The sequence below is a fragment of the Sander lucioperca genome, chromosome 2, assembly GCF_008315115.2.
Source record: "Sander lucioperca isolate FBNREF2018 chromosome 2, SLUC_FBN_1.2, whole genome shotgun sequence".
Taxonomy (NCBI): Eukaryota; Metazoa; Chordata; class Actinopteri; order Perciformes; family Percidae; genus Sander; species Sander lucioperca.
This window is the reverse complement of record NC_050174.1, coordinates 17,533,031-17,551,008: the sequence shown is the minus strand read 5'-3', so window position 1 is coordinate 17,551,008 and position 17,978 is coordinate 17,533,031. Positions and strand designations below refer to the sequence as shown.

Sequence of the window (17,978 nt, the reverse complement as noted above, 5' to 3'; positions counted from 1 at the left end):
AGCCCCAGTAGAACCTATGTATGGGAAACACTGCAGTATCACTACTTTCTCCACTTTATGTGTGCAGACTGATCTTACTAGTAGACTACACACAGATCAGTCCAACAAACCCTTTAGTCCTATGTGTGTGTGTTGCAGATCAATAACAATCAGGTAAATCATTATATTGCAAATATAATAATGTTATTTATGACACATAGCACAATAAATCAAAGTAAGAGAGAGCATGTGTTTGAGGAAGAATGAGAGAGCATAGATATATCCACTGATGGGCAGTAACGCGTTAGAAGTAACACGTTACTGTAACCCAATTACTTTTTTCAAGTAACGAGTAAAGTAAGGGATTACAATTGCAAAAACAGTAATTAGATTACTGTTACTTCCCCGTAAGCAGGCTGCGTTACTGCGTTACTTAACCGTGATTTTGTTTCATGAGACTGTCTCGTGAGTGATAATGACGTATGAGCGCCGCAACGTCAGTGGTAAACACCGACATGTGTAGTGTTGAACAAGAGACAACATGGAGCGCGGGAGAGAGCAGGACCATGCAGCGTTTAATACTTGGAAGTACCGATATTACTTTGAGTTTGACTCGGTTAAAGGTGACAAAAACATCAGCGTCCGCTGTACACTCTGCGTGGGAAGAAAACTTTTATCTACAGCGAAAAATTCCACCTCAAATCTGAGCAAGCACCTAGCAATTGGTGCTTTCCCCGAAAAGGAACAGACTGTGTGATAGGAGGTTTGAGAAGCTTCTGCTGATGCGATATAACCACTGTTTCACTCCGAAAGAAAACAAAAAAACATAGGGCCTTGTCAGGGTAGCCATAAAATGAGACTGGACTAACAGCCTAAATGTGGCATGCAACAGCATTTTCTGTTTTGGTAAACTCATTTTTACTCCTCTCTGCACTTTACTGTTAAAAGATGTAAATGTTAATTATTTGGAATACAGTCAGGAGAGACCTTCATTTTAATTATTTTATTGCTGTATTTTATTTACATCTATTCGAATGAAGGATTTTACAAAAAAGATTTGTATTTGATATGCTGGAATATGCAGATATATAAGTTAACAGAAGAAGGACTTCCTTTATTTCATTAAAATATGGTGGAATGTGCAGAAAATAGGTTTAAATGTTCAACAATTTTCTTCAAGTCTGAGACTGTTGCATTTAATTTAATTTTTGCTTGATGCAATGTGCATAAAGTTAAAAGATTGAAACTAATAAAACAAGTTTTAAAAAAGAGAATGTTTCATTTGATTCAATTTTAGATGATGGAATATGCAGATGCAGATGGAATTAGGCTGAAAGGTCTATTGCTTTATAGCGTATTCAGGTCGTGCATCATGTTTTTGAAAAGTAACTTAGTAAAGTAACTAGTAAAGTAACTAATTGCTTTTGAAAATAAGTAATCAGTAAAGTAACTGGATTACTTTCTTGGAGAAGTAATCAGTAACTTATTACTATTTCCAAGTAACTTGACCAACACTGGATATACAGTAGGGCTGTCAGCATTAACGCGTTAATCGCAATGCGATTAAGGGCCGAGCATAACGCGTTTTTATTAATTTCTTTCTTAAATTTTAAATCGCATTAAACGCATGCCGGCATTTATTAATTTATTTTACACTTCACTCGGCTTTGCGTCGTGCTTAACAGGCTACTATTTTGACCCTTTGTAGCACCGTTACTTATCATCAAGCTGCCAATTCCTCCTAACACATCCTGCTGCTGCAGGCTGCAGGCATGATGGATAAAGACAGCAGCAATGACTCTGAATGGAGCTTTTTATTTTCCAAAACTCCCGGACGGCTCGTAGACAAGTCGAAAGCCATATGCACATTGTGTAAAGCCGAATTGAAATATCACCGAAGCACGTCAAGCTTGAGCTTCCACCTACGGAGCTAAGCATAGTAGTACAGTTAACGTGATGCTACCCGCTAGTATGCTACCCACTCAGGCAAAGCAGTATTTTGGAGAGTGCTACTTGCCGACCTGTGGATGAAACCAAATCCCAAAAAATGACTACAGCTCTTGCGAAACGGGTGGCAACTAACTGCAGACCTGTCAGCATCGTAGAGGACTCGGGTGTTAAAGACGTACTACGGTTGGCATGTTCTGACCCGTCTCATTGCCGTCGAGGGGGACAGCAGCCCCACACACAGCCTGTATGACATGGAGAAAGCAGCCACAGTGGAACTGCTGCAAGGTGATATCAAATGGAATTCGAATGGTATTATAGAGGAAGATTGACAGCAGTGTAAACATGTACAAGGAATTTGACTCCGGCTTTTTGTTGCTCTCACCATATTAGAGCTGTCAATCTTCCTCTATAATACTATTCGAATTCCATTTGATATTTTTTTTAATATTCAAATAATATTTGAATATTTAATGCTCAATTGCAGCCTGTAAAATAATATGTACTACACTACTCAGGCTTATGCATTGTCGATGGCATTACAAGCATGCGGTTGTTGTTACACGTTCCGTCCACTAGAGGGACTTCTAACATTAGCCTGGCCTTGAGGGGACCTGCACGCAACTTTGTTTACATTCATTTTCCACCACGAGCACACAGCGACAAAACACAAATCAACAGAGAACTCTGGAATCAAACATTATCAACAAGCGTAGTAAAGCAGCTCTGTTGTAAAGGCTAACGGTGCTCGGTTAGCACAATGACATCATGTTATAAAGCACAGCCAAAACGTTTTGTCATAAACTAGCTAGGTAAGTAACAAATGATGCTAACGGCATTAATAACTAAGCCCAACAGGGCTGTCACTACTATTTTAGTGATTTATAAGCAACCTGTTTCTTGCAGATTGTCATGTTACTGAGAATACAGCTATTAGAAGGCAATATATAAGTAGAAGCTAACTCTGACAGCTGTAGGGCAGCTAACATTACTATTATTATTATTAATAATATTATTTAGCTGTCTTCATGAAGCTCCCAGCTACACTAACGTTACTGTACCTCGTGACGCAGTTAGAAAACAAGAACGAGCTAACTAATGTTAGCATAAGCACTTTGGCTCGGTGGAAGTCGATTTTAAAGTCATGTTAAAACTATTTCCCGTCCTTCTTACGATTTCCAGCCGCAGCCTGTCATTCCCCGTGTACTAACGTTACTTGGTACGTAACGTTAGCTCCGTAATGTTGTACTAACGTTACTTGGTATGTAACGCTAGCTCCGTAATGTTGTACTAACGTTAGCTTAGACCTCACAATGCCTTGTGTTTCTCACTCCCGCTAAGTTATTGTTCATAAGACGTGACATGAGTGACACATGTGGGTAGGCCAAGGCGATAAGAGGGAGATTAGCGAACGTTAGCCAACATATTTATAAAAAAAAGTCCCATTCGAATAGTAATTTCAGCATTCGAATAGTATTGATTTTTTTACTATTCGAATTATATTCGAATTTCGGCATTCGTTCCAACAGCCCTACACCATATACACAGAAATAGACATACAGCTAAAAACAAGGAGAACAAAGCTGAACAAGATAAACATAAACATTTGACTAGTATGTGTATAGATAAAATGTATATTTACATATACACATACATATGCACTTATATACACACATGTAAACAAACATGCTCACAAACACAAGCTCAGCTAAAAACAGAAGATTAAGAATAGTAACACAATAGCGCAATGCAAAAGTGCAAATGGTGCTGGAATAAAGAATTAAAAATATAACAGGCTGTTTATATCTTAGGTAGGTGGATGTGATAGTATATAAAGTGTATGTTTGACAGATATACATGTTTAAGTGATGTGTTTAACACTATAAAATGTGTAATTTAACACTATAACATATATCATTTACTGAAAGGTGGATGCTTGGTGGTACAGGGTTATTGCACAGGGATTGATCTTGATACATTCATAAGTGATGGCCTGTGGGAAGAAACTATTCATGTGTCTGGTTGTTTTGGCGAACAGTGTTCTGTAGTGCCTACCAGAGGGAAGAAGCTGAAACAGACTGTGTCCAGGGTGTGATGGGTCTGCAGTGATGCTTCCTGCCCGTTTACTGACTCTGGATGGAGCGCAGGTTGGCACCAATGATTTTCTCTGCAGTCCTGTTGCAGTTTGTTCCTGTTCCGTTTGGTGGCTGATCCAATCCAAGCAGTGGTGGACTTGCAAAGAACAGACCTGATAATAATTGCACTGTGGAACTGGATCAGCAGCTCCTGAGGCAGTGGAACTTCCTGAGCTGGTGCAGAAAGTACATCCTCTGCTGGGCCTTTTTCCTGATGGTGTCTATGTTGGACATCCACTTCAGGCCTTAAGAGATTGTGGATCTCAGAAATCTGGACGATTCCACAGCAGACACAGTGTTGAGCAGAATAATGATGGGGGCTCCACCCTGAAGTCCACTGTTATCTACACAGTTTTGAGAGCATTCAACTCCAGGTTGTTCTGACCACACCAGAGGACCCCTAGTCTATGCAGACTCATCAGCGTCCCGGATTAGGCCGATGACTGTTGTGTCGTCTTCAAATTTCAGGAGTTTAACAGACGGGTCTCCTGAGGTGCAGACATTTCCTATCTGACACGGCCCCTGTATCACACCAGGAAACAATAGCTGGACACAGGTCATGAAGGTTGCTGTCTATATAAAGCCAGGAAGGGCATGTGCTTGCATCGGCTTCTTTGATATTCTCACGGCCCGATAATTTAACCATTTGCTCATTTGCCCTCTGGGACGATATCATCCCTGCAATTATCCTAGGGTTCGTGGCCTCCTGGCTTTGCAGTGCTGCACATCTGGTTCATTTGTGTTTGTGTATGATGAGAGCTTGTGTTTGCGAGTGAGAGAGGAAACGAGAACAAGAATGAGTGAGGGAAGTAGTGGGGCGGAGTGTTGACTGGCAGAGTTTCCTCCTAGTCAAGTTTAATTGGACAATTGTTCAGTTCAACCTCAGGCTCTCTGGGTTCACAAAAGCATACAAAGCTGCCCTAGCATGGACTATTAAGCAAGAAAAGGGTGGCAGAAGTAGTTGCTTTGGCTCTCTAATGGCAGCAACTATGGGAGGAGGCTGAAATACAAGAAAATAGCTGGAATAATATAAAATAATAGTGTAACCTCCATAATATTTGATGTTGTGTTGAACTATGAATTATTGGTGGGGAATTCTGCCCTAAACGTATTCAGCCAGGTTGAGCCACAGACTTAACTAAAAAATTACAAAAATTAAGTCACATTTAGCCGGATTCACTGCTGGCTGACGAGAGCGCAACACAATCTCCCCCAGATTCATCAGAGACAAATCTCCACTTGACCCAATGGAGGCTGTCCAGTCACAGCATTAGAGCTGCATAGAACCTGGGCAGAGGCCTAGTTTCTCTTGGGACTGGGGGGGATGGTGTGGGTTTGGCACATATGGTACTCTGGTAGCCCAACAGATGAGAAGTTATCAAGCATTTATGTCAGGTTCTGTAGCAGCCAGACCATCACCCTTAAAAGCCCTGCATCATTTGGTAATGCTATGGACTGAAAGCTTGTCAACAGTCATTAAATAATACCAACATTGGCAACAGTGCCCACTACTGCACTGCCATGAAAGTGCTCAACTAACACACCAGTTAAAGGTGCCCTGCAATGACACTTAAAAAGAAATGAAAGGCAGGTTCGGAAACACGTTCGAAAGGCGCAGAGTAAAAATTAAAATGCATGTAACTGTGAGACACAAAAGCGCTTAGGGTAGGCAAAGGAAGCACCCAAAATAGACTAGTGTGGTGAAGTGTATTACCTCACCCCCACTCACATAAGAAAATGTGTCCATCACAATCATGCATGCTAAGCCTTGCTGACATACCCCACTGTGCTAAGCTAGCAGCATATACTGGAGTGTTCACAGCCGGTTGCATGTAGGAGAGAGTCAGCAGAATGGACACAAATTGTATGCCTATGACATGACACTTTACATTTTTTTTTAAAGACCCCTATCAAAGTGAACCATGTAGTTCTAAAAATACTCCTGCCTAAGCCTTTCCTTTATTCTGCTGTGCTAAATTAAGCCCTAGACCCAGGAGGGGTGTTGGTGGGCAGAGATAGGGCAAGTCAGCCATCAGCAATGGTGATGTCTCTTTGGGTGATGATGGTGGCTGCTCTTAATTCCCCAGCAATTTAACTTGGCCTGGTCATTGAAGAGCAGAGCGAGGCTTGCAGATTTCACAGGAGAGCTGGAGACAGATGTAGCCAGACATAATGGGGGTTGAAAAAATGGGTGGGGGGGCTGGGGCAAGCTCATGGTCACAGCTGCAACCTCGCCAGAGGATTGGAGGCGCGCTTTTAATGAAGGGTTGTAATCAAGTCGCTCATGCTAACCTCCCACACCCATTGAGGCTGACTTGCCAAAATGCCTCTCTTATGACAGAGGGTTTAGTATGCTTGAGGAAGAAAACAATGAAAGGAAGAACAGTACATGTAATGCACAAGATAGAATGGTGTTTTAACAACCAATCTGTTCTCCATTTTGGCATATACTGTATAACATATCTGTATTGCATGCGGTAAATAAATTAAGCCAGATGTCACGCTAGCAGAGAGCCAGTAAAGGCATGAGAAGAAAAAAAAATTATAAAAAAAAAATATAAAAATTTTGATTTAGACGTGCCAGGTGAATAAAGGCTGGCATGTGCATCGAGACACAAAGCCTAACAAAGATCGAAACTGGTTTGTCAGACGAAGAAAATCTTCAGCAGTGCGAGGTGGCGAGTGAACAGCAGAAGTGGCACACTCACTAGGGAGGCATTTGTTGATGAGACATCTGTTGGGCAGTGATTTCCTCCCCTCCGAGACAGTTTTCAGTAGACCAAGGCCATGACTCAGGTCTGCGCCAGCTGCTGGTCCATGACTAGATCCATTTCACATTTTTCCCTATGACTCCTATCATGGTCAGTGGTGCAAATACAGTTTCCATCAAATTCAGAAGCAACTGTAGATGAAAGAGTTTCTGATTATGACTTGGCCTTTTGGGCCTTAGTGGACATGACCACCAGATGGATTATAAAAAAGACATTTTGCTTAGGGAACTGAAGATATTCACACATTTCATTAAATTGTGAAGATAGATGGTTGAGTCTGTCTTGGATATAAATACTGCCTTGATGCCCACCAGAAGGAGGGATGCACCCCCTGTAAACATGGGCATACAGTCCTCATGATTGGGTAATTAATTTAACTACTGCTACCGTAGATTATTCCTGTTACCAAATATCTGTACTGATTCTCTCTCTTGCTGGCTTCACAAGATCATCTTGCAGCAGTGCAGAGTTTTGCTGTCTTTTGAAATCATCATTAAATAGCAGTACGCATTAACACATCTGCTAGTAGAGGAGAGGTGGGGGTAGGGAGGGCATAATTCTCCTTGTCATCTGAGACAGCATTCCTATATTAGACATGCTAAACCAGATCACTGCAGAACATTAAGCCTAACAGCAGCGCTTTAATATTTGATGCACTCTGCTACCGTGGCATAAACCACCAAACTGCTGTAGCACAGGCTAAACTGACAATTCGCTGATATATTTTTCAAAATTCAGGCTTCCACACATCACATGGAAGTGGAGAAAAGTTCTTCGCTTTCAGCAGAGTTGTGAGGGATGCTGAGATGGATTAGTCAGCAGGGAGGAGAAATGTATGTTTTTCACTGGTGCTTTCAACAGGTTGCCCTAGATGCAAAACCTGCCAAGACTTTCTCCACTGGCATCAAGGGTTTCAACTTTTGGAAAATATCATAATGATGGTCTCACAGATATGCAGAGCTGACCTAGCACACAGCCAGTAAACTCATTACAGGGTTGGTGGAAAGCCAAAAGACGCCTACCAGTGGGCCTGTCACGGTTCTTCAACAGCAGAGCAGGTAAACTTGTTAACTTTGACATCCACATGACCCCCCCGAGAAGAGGAGGGGGAGAAGAGAAGTGTCGCAGAATCTGGTAATGCCAGGATCAGACTATACGAAATTAAGCCCGACAGACACGTCGCAGACAAATGTTTAAAGTCGTGCCCGATAATGAGTGTCGGGACCGACAAACGTGTGTCTTTACCTCTTGTAGTGTGACATAATCAAACGTCTTGTCTTTTTTCGCCTAGTGTGACATGTTCTACGACGTGTTCCTTGACATTAACCAATAGGAAAAGAGAGTGCTCTCTGCCCTTTCTGGCACACAAATGTAAACATGGCGAAAAGAAGTAGAGACGCTACTGCTGCTGTCTGGTGAAGGAAAGATACACAGTGCCCATATAGGCTTTTTTCAAGGCAGGGATCGCCCTGCTTCCCAGCATTGCACGCTAGTTGGCTAGCCACTAGCAGTTACCTGTTTCTCTTCACTTTGTTTTTTTTTAAACACGGGTAAACCAGCTAAAAATAGCCAATAGACTCCTTTCCCATTGCCAGTAGACGAGTATACCTGTCGGTTTTTTTCTGATGGGTCACATTCAACGTTACAAACGCACCGGAGAACAGGTCTTAACTTTTCCTGCTACAGCTTTCTGATACAAAGCACAAAACTGCAAACTCCGCTGTACATTCACTTGATATCTTTCCTAATAAACTTAAACTCTCCTCGGCTCCAACCACTTGCTCTGCATTCACAGTAACTCACTCGCTCTACCACACACTCCCCAGACACCGCGCCACACACACACACACACACACTCCCCAGACACCGCGCCACACACACACACACACACACACACACACACACACACACACACCTCTTACAACATAGGGTTAGTAAAAAGTAGAAAGCAGCATGGAGGCCATTAAAAATGGTACGGTTGATACTTCCTTTTTATATTTGTTACTTATTCAGTCTCTCTTTTTCAAACTCTGTGCTGACTAATTTGATGTTAGAGCGCTTCTTGGTCAGAATTTGTAGCCGAGATGACAGAAGTTACCGATGGAGGCAACGCACGTCATAGCACCGTGCCAGAGAAGAATAAAAAATTTGCATTTCCGCACGGGTGCCCTGTTTCCATCATTGCCGGTCGGAGCTGGAGCCAATAAATACCCGTGCACATTGCAGAGTAATTTGTCCTGGGAGAGAATGCGATTGTAACCTTTCCCACTGCAGACAAAAGTTACATGTCAGAGGGTTTTTTGGCCAGTGGGAAAGGGGTATTACTAAGTCATAGCAGGGACAGAGGAGGTTGTCTGAAGCACTGTTTTCCGTGCCAATTAAAATAGGCCCAAGTTCTGTAGGGCCAAAAGCCTGCCTGTATTCCTTCTGGTTGTTCTTAAATTAGACAAGTCAGGATTCAACAGAGACTGACAAGAGATTGCATTAGGCACTGCAGCCCATTAGAAGAGCTGTGAAGCAGAAGCTAAAAAGGCACATAGAGGTCACACCAACAATTGTAACTACTATCGCCTGTTCTACAGGAAAGCAGTGACTATGTGTTGTAACGATAAACTGCTGTAGCCTTTAACAATGACATGTGGACAGGCACTCTGCAGAAACAAGAAATGTTTGGGATTAAGGAGCGGAGTTGTGAAGTTAATGTAATAATTTACAGCTCCATAAGGACAAAATTCACTCATCACAAGTAGGGTTGGGTACCGAGGCCCGGTGCTAATACGGCACCGGTGCCTAAACGACCGGTATCTACCGGACCGAATAGCAATGCGGATTTCGGTGCCTCATTTTGGTGCCTCTGAAATGCCTGCACTGCTCTCTGATGCTCCGAAACGTTACGGACGGAGCACCCTGAGACTCATGTCTTTCTCAAACTCTGTGCAGCATATTGGATAGCCTACTTGCAACCATGTGGGTTTGAATCTGGTCACTAAATTTGGGGATGTTCTTCGAACTGTTTTATATCATGCTGGCTTGCCTTCCTGCAATTCAATTTGTGAGCTTTTCATAGATGCACTATGCCTGCATTAGCATAAATGCTGGTGTGAATGTCATGTAACTAAATGAACTGAATAGTTGGAAATGAGAGGCACCCACCTCCTGTTCAGCTTTAGATTTTAAACTTTACCCACACCCAGATAATCCAAACCCCTTTACAGAGCAAGGCGTGTATTATGCCTGCTGCCAGGGGTTTAAACCTCCCCCCCGCCAATGTCAGGTCTGCTGGTTGTGTCAGGCCATGCCCACACTAAGCTGGCTAAATTTGAAAACACATTTTATTCTTCATTCTGGCCTCCTATCCATACTAAGCAAGCATATTTCCCACCCAAAAATGGTGCATCTTGATCATGCTCTCCAGAGTGCCTAAATCTGAAAAAAAAAAAAAAAAAAAATTGTTTTGGACAAGTTTCATCCAAAATGATGCTTGCACAGGTCTACAGCCAGGTGCTGTGTAGCAGTAATGATAAGACGGCAACTTACTGTCACCTCTGGCTCTCCGTGAGTGCTCATTTTAAAAGGGGTGATAGAATGCAAAACCGATTTTACCTTGTCATAGTTGAATAACGACAGTTTGGTGGATAAATAGGACATACATAGAACCTCAAAATTCCACTGACACCTCTTTCCTCTGCAAATCTCACAATTTGAAACTGCCTCTGAAAACGGGCAAATCTCAACGAACCACCAAGTTGACGTCAACTCGGTGGCTCCTCCTTATTTGGCTCTAGTCTCTACCTTTGTCACACCACAACATTTACATAGGCTACACCACTGATCTGAGATCAGGTAGTCTTCTGAATAGGTCGCGCAGATCTCAGAAATTGTATACATTGTTCGTCTGCTATTTAATCACTAAATTCACTTCTGAGACTTTTTTATGCGAGAAATTAACTATGTAGAGGTCAAATATGGGCCGTTTTACGAAAATTGATGGCTAATTGCAAATTTTGTCCGACTGTGTGTCGGAATTCAGCAGCCGGTGCTGCCTGGGTTGCTGCCTCGCTGCCCGGTCTGTCCTCCTTCACAGACCCCGGCCCGCTGTGAGCTAGATGGAGCTCCGTCACAGCCGGCAGCCCGCGGCGCTCCATACCCGCGCAAAGTCACCGTTTCTGGGTTACTGGACTACCAAACGCCGCTGCCCTGACAGAGCTCCAGGGCCTGCAGCTCGCTGCTCTCCCTCCCCTCTTCCTGCTAAATGGCCGGTGGGTGTGAGTGAGAGCACGGCCAGCGAGCTTGTTACGCCCGCAATCTCTTACCACAGGTTCCAGTTAATCTTATAATGGATATGTGTGTGGAGTTATTTAAACAAACGATTGGGGAAATAAACGCCTCTTGTCTGCGAGTGAGCTGGATGGAGCTCTATCAATGAGAGCTAGCTAGCCTCCTCCTAACGAGACCTCTGAAATTCACAAAAATGCATTAAATTGAAATCGGACAAAAGTGTTAGCTAAGCTTTGTAAGACCTTAGGGTAGCTGTGATATACATGCCGTGACGAAATTCAAAGTGTAAATATACTATAGTTATGCCGAAAGTGTAGCGGCAATCTTTTCCCATAGGATTGAATGGGACACATAGCCCCGGTAGCCCCGGTAGTCCAGTAACCCAGAAATGGTTACTTTGCCCTGGGAATGTAGCACAGCGGGGCTGCTGCTTTCTCGTCAGACTGTGTGGAGCTCCTGAAGTCCGACACGTCTTACCAAATTTGCAATTAGCCATCAATTTTTGTAAAACGGCCCATATTTGAGCTTTATATAGTTGATTTCTCGCATTAAAAAGTCTCAGAAGTGAATTTAGTAACGAAATAGCAGACAAACTAGGGATGCACCGATTGGGAAATTCTGGGCCGATACCGATACCGATGTTTAACATAACAACTTGGCCGATGCCGATGTTTTTTCTTTTTGTTATTTATTCCTTCTTTTGTGCCACGGAAACATACAAGTCTTTCAGCTCTTGATCACACTATCCTAGAATGAGCACAAATTCAATCAGACCAATTTATGAAACAAAAACAACCTTTAATGTCACTTTCTGGTTGACATTAGTTATAACCTTATTTATGACAAATTCTTTTCTGAAAAATAACATTCAAAAACCTTTGACTGCTAACTAATTAATGAAAAGATTGTTTCAGTACATTGCCCAACAAAATTATTTGAGTGGTTTTAGCCTGATAAACAAAAACTTACTCAATGAGATTATTTTCATGGCCCAATAAAAAATATTTTTCTGATAAATAAAAAAAATACATCAAGTGTAAATGCAAAAACAAGTGAAATAAATAAATTATGTTATTAAAATAAATAAATTACCTTGGCAAAGTGATGCCGGCTCGGTAGCGTGTAGCGTGGCTCCATAAACTTCAGACTCTGAAAACCCACGTCCTCCACTACAGAGAAAGGCTGGTCATCTAAAGCGATCATCACCTTGTTTGTTATTTGTTTCGCTTTGGCGCTGTCTGGAGGCAGCTGTTTGGCTTTCTCAAACCCCGTGTCAATTGAAGTCTGAGTCTTACCGGGGGTTTGTGCTTTCTTGGCGGCTTCATTTTTCCGTTTTTGGTCAGCTTGCAGGTAATCGCCGTACACTGCCTCGTGCCTGCTTCTCAAATGTCCAATGAGATTTGTTGTGTTAAATGACTTTCTAACAGCCCCCCCTCTTGAAATTTCAATGGAACACGTATTGCAAACTGCAAATGCTGATCTTTCTCTGAAACTGTAAAATATTGCCACACGACCGCCATCTTCTTTGTTTAATCTAAGTTACTGAGGAGAGTGCGCGGGTGCCCTCTTCCGTCTCGGTCTCTCCCCCCGCCCAAATAAAAAGAGGGAAAAAAAGTTTCTCCTGAGCACAGCGTTCATGACACATATAATCATCGGCGAATGTCATTTTTATTCCCCCGATGGCCGATGGCAGCTAACGAGGCAAATATCGGCCGTTACCGATGTTCAGTCGATGCATCCCTAAGACAAACAATGTATAACGTTGCAGTGTCTGAAATATGAGACCTGCTGTCTCGTCTCCAATGTATGTGTATGTGGTTCGCTCAACCAATCAGCGCGCAGCTCATCTAAATATTCATGAGCATACCATATTTGGAAGAAAAGCTCTTGTTCAAAATAGGGCCATATTCACAGGGTAGTTAAGGGCCCATAGAATAGCACTCGGGCCATTTTCAGCCCAACCAATGTTACATACCCTATTAAGAGACCTTAAGGAACAGTGTGAAATACCCTATATAATCATTCTATCACCCCTTTAAATGCCAAAATAGAGTGATTACACAATACAGGTTTCATCATTAATTTGGTTTTATTAACCTGTGTCAGGCATCTTCACAAGCTCAACATAGTAATCTGGCCAATGGTATCAGTACAGCAAAGCATGAATTATTGGTGTTCCTAGTACTTTATACTTCTTCAGTTGTCTGACAATCTGATAATCCAATGGTCCACTTCTTAACTTTTTCTGAGCTTTCAATTAAATCTCAGTCATCACCAGAAAATGTAATACATTGGGCCTCAGGCATTTACCATACGGACCACTCATACGGAGAGAAACCATTCCCTGTCACAAGAAAGCGCTGCACAGATGACATGTCATTGGCAGCTGTAGTATTATTAATATTCTAACTGTTTTTTTCTCTAATATGAATATTGACAATGTTAAATTTGTTATGTTTTTGTCTGCTACTTTTGAAGGTAGGACTAAAAGCTCCACAGTGTGAAAGTCTGCTTTTTACTCTTTGGTAGCAAACCAGGTATTCTTAAATGGTCATTTAAGTGGAGTTGATTATGCTCATGATGAAATCTCATACTAAATACTAAATCTCACAGAAAAACGTAACAGTTTTCGGATAAGAAAATGACAAAGTCCGATGAAAAATGAGGTTTCAAATGCTGAGACATTTCATTAGCTAGAGTGACATAATCAGCAAAGCCTTGTAAATACTAGAATTTTTGATACAACAAATTCTTCCCATAGCACGTTGTCGGCCTTAAAAAATGTGTATTCTGACAATTTGCCTTAAGCCTAATGAACTTGATTTAAACCAGTCACATGTTCTGCATGCCTGCCTTTAGTGTGAACATGGCCTCAGTGTGAGCATGTCTGGCTCACACCCCCCTGTCCCTGACAGCCACATCAGCCAATTGTCAACAGCACCTGATGAGTCCTTTCCCAATGCACCATTCAGCATACACACACCCACACACACACACACACGCGCGCGCGCACACACACACACACACACACACACACACACACACACACACACACAGCACTAGTACTCAAAGGGATTTGTGCAAATTCATGAGAAGACCCCTGGCTAACGTCTCAATAATCTCTCACACAGTTCTATAAAAAGACATGACTGTTAGCAAATGCCTATGCCTGTCTAAAGGAAGCTTGTTGTCACATTACACATAGAGACCTGTATCATCCAGTCTTTAACAAAAGCCAAATTAAAGCAGAGGAGCACATGATAATTCGTCCAAAACACTACAACAATAGTCCATTGATTATGTGACTATTAAAAAAAAGTCCCTTCAATTTCTTGGCCGTTTGACTTTTGGTCTTGAAAGTCTCACGCTTTACAACATGCACTAAAAAGTTTTTACCTGACCAGATGTGGCTAACCTCTCTTGGGTCCCACTGTACAAGAAACAAGCATTTAGCACGTCATAACCATTGACTGTAAATATTAATGGACAGAACATGTGTGATGTCATTATTGTCACCCATTGGTTTGTGGAGATCTGCTATGAGTCGTCGAGTTTGCTGTTACCATTGACATATATAAAATGGACCAACAGATCTCGTTGCTCTGGACGGAGACCAGTGAAGGATATTAGAAGCACTTTTCCGGTGATGGGTGAGCGTTACTGCGCAGCCTCCAACTGAGCTCGAAGACGTAGATGTGACGTGAGCAACCTGTCTGAAAGTTGTAAGTCTTCTGGTAGCTGTGCCAAGAGAAATCTCAATCATTCCCAAACTTGCAGAGACGGAGAGCGTAGGTATATGTAAGGAGATAACATGGGCACAGGCTAATTATTGCTAACTAAAATGCTAGTTAACATTAGAAATTAAACTTAAACAGCTAATGTAAGTCGAAACTGCCTGCGAGCTTCTCCTGTACTGTACGCTAATTTCTCTACTATGCGACAGTAAGTTGCGTGGTTATGACACAATCGTTAGCCTATTTTTACAAAAACGTCTGCTATGGAGCCATAATGTGAGGTACAAGGTAATGGAGCCTTTTAGACATTGTTGTGTTTCTTTAGAAATAAACAATGGACAAATAAAATCTTTAAATGCTTCAGATGTAAAGTTATTCGCTGTCAAAGTGATGCCAAAATGAATGGCAGTCAATGGAATGCTAACGGGAGGTGATGGCTTGTTAGCATCAAAATGGCGCAATAGGAGCTACGCATTCCGAGGAGAAGCTTACCCCCTTGGCCGTTACGGGCGCAGCCATCTTGGTTGCGGATGTGACGATTTTATACGTGAGGGAGGAGCCATAGACTGTTGGGCGGTATCTGACTGTGACGTTAGCTGAGAGTTGGCAAAGCTGCTTACACTCTATGTTACGTTACACACTTTCACTGCCAATCTGGATGCAACTGCTGCTGAAAGCTAGCCTACATAATTCAAGGTAAGATTTAGCTTCGCTAGGTTTTAAATATATCTTTGTCCAATAGTTATATTACACATAAGACAGGCCGCGGATTGTCAATCACATCATAGCCACGCCCTAAAACACCCCCTGCTTTATCGTCGATTTTAAAATCAATGAGACCATAAACTCATTATGAAAATGTTTACTGAGGTAATAAATCAAGTGAGAAGTGGGTCACTTTCTCATAGACTTCTACAGAAACCGAACTCCTTTTGCAACCGCACGTTTCGCCCCCTGCTGGAATTCAGATGGAATGCAGGTTTAAGGCACTTCCGCATTTGCAGCACTTCGCTGAACCGGATGCTTTGTCCATTAATATTATACAGTCTATAGTCATAACTTGTGTATTATCAGCCTACAGTGTCTGGCACCAACACGCATTCTGTATCAGTCTAACAGCCTAGATGAGTGAAACATTTACCTGAAAAGGGCCCAGTGAAAGTAAAATCACACACACTGAACTGCCCTATACACCATCACTAATAAGGAAGTATGGCACGTTCTGCTCCCTCTCTCAATTGCTTGGTCAATAGGTTGAAAATGAGCCTACTAGACTACTAGACTCGTTTCTCTCAAAAGAACTTATTCTCTTTCTTTGTTACTTGGCATTAAGACAAGTAACCTAAACTATTGTGCAAAACATATGTGGGTGAAATTAGTTTTTCATCCCCTTCTTTGCACCTCGAAGTTGTAAAATGTATAAATCGATTTGAATGACATGCAGGTGCAATGTCATAATATGGGATTAAATGCTGGTGATCCCTGCTTGAAATCGCGTGGGCAGGCTTCTTAAAATAAATCTTTACAAATGACACAGTTTAGCAGTGAAACACAGGTCTGTTGCCTCTCACTCATGCGCTCTACCAACAAGAGATGACATCATGTTGGGTCAGCTTGGGTTTTAGTGCTCAGCTTGCCATCTACATCTGCCATTTCGAGCGCGTCATGTTAGCCTACATTTACTTTGAACGCTGGTTATTTAACCAAGCACTGTCCTGCTGCATGCCTGTGATGACCTTTTACAGCATTCACACCTGGAAGGACTTGCAAAATAAAAATAAAGATGAATGACGTGCGATTAATGTCTTTGTATGAAATTAATGCAAGGCAATATTATAATCGTAATCGTGAAAAACAAAATTGTCAATGATGCAGCCAATGCTCGACTGATTAACGAGTGCAGAAAGACGTATTAAAATATAGTTAAATGTGGTTCGGGTCATGTGCAGTGGACGTTACACCGTCTCAACCAAAAGCCATTGTGACAGTGCGTTGTAGTAAAATCTCACTCACAACAATGTAGGATGCAATGGAAGGTACCACAGTCATTTTGGATGTGACAGACTCACGCAGCACTGGCCCACATTGCATGACAATGCTAAAATAACACATAGGACAAGTTTACACAGCGTCAAACCGTCTTGTCGGCTTCAAAACCCCCCAACTCTACACTTCATTACAACCTGTCATCCGTTCGCTCTCCATACTCACCCCCTGAGGAACAAACCAAACAGCGAAGCGTCTTCCCCGTCAGTTCACAGCGTAAGTATCCAAATTGCAGCGTAGATTTTTAAGCAGGTGCAGAAACACACCAATCAACAAATATGCACTTCGCTTAAGACCTTTAAAAAGCAAACCTACGCACTTATTACCCCAGCGAGCTGATGCTGGTCTCTAACGTTACTCACCACCTCTGAGTGGAGTGGCGTTGAAAGAACAAGCAGAACAACGTCGAAACCAGGCGACTGTGGTCATTTTCAACTTCAGGTGCAAAACCATACCACTCTTTATATCGACTCAGTGTTAACTGCTTTGACATTTAGCTTCAATAGCTTAGCCGTTGAGACAAGAGGAAGTGTCATTTCAGTTTGAGAGCGCGAGGCTAGCACGAGCTGTTAACCGTTAATGGGGGGAACAAACAGTGACAGCAAAACAATAGAGAAAAAAGACACTTACCTTTTGTAAAACTCGTCGTTGTTAAAAAACGTACTCACTTCAAGAACATTTAGTCCCACTCTGAAGATGTCGGTGTGACTTTGCGAAGTGCTGTCAGTTGGTGTGGACTTCCTGAATGACGGAGCAGCAGGAGCACAACCCCTCGCCAGTGTTTGACAGCTACTTTGACAGACAGGCGGAAATAAAGTTGTCTCATGTAGTGAAGGGTCCACTGAAGGATGTGCACTTCGTGTTTTGTACAGAATAAATACCAAATGTATTGTTTTGCATCTTGTGCTCAATTGGTTTACCCAAATCAAATGCAAACATACAGCATTGAATATATTTCGCAATGCTGCTTTAAAAAGCAAGTGCTTAAGTAAAAGTAAAGTAACAATACTACACCTTGATTCCTTTTGCAAATCATTAAAGATGCATAGACTGAGTCATACTGTTGCAACTTCATTGATGGCAATTCA

At 42.2% G+C, this 17,978-nt stretch overlaps 1 protein-coding gene across 3 annotated transcripts in view; it reads right to left on the bottom strand.

Annotated features, from left to right (window-relative positions):
• taok3a (TAO kinase 3a) overlaps positions 1–17,751 on the bottom strand; it is a 76,068-nt gene extending 58,317 nt beyond the window's left edge. The window contains exon 1 of one of the 3 annotated variants that reach the window (XM_031305401.2): positions 17,521–17,751. The gene's annotated coding sequence lies outside the window, so the exon portion shown is untranslated. The other 2 variants (XM_031305403.2, XM_031305402.2) reach the window with 2 other exon arrangements.
• Positions 17,752–17,978: the final 227 nt, after the last annotated feature.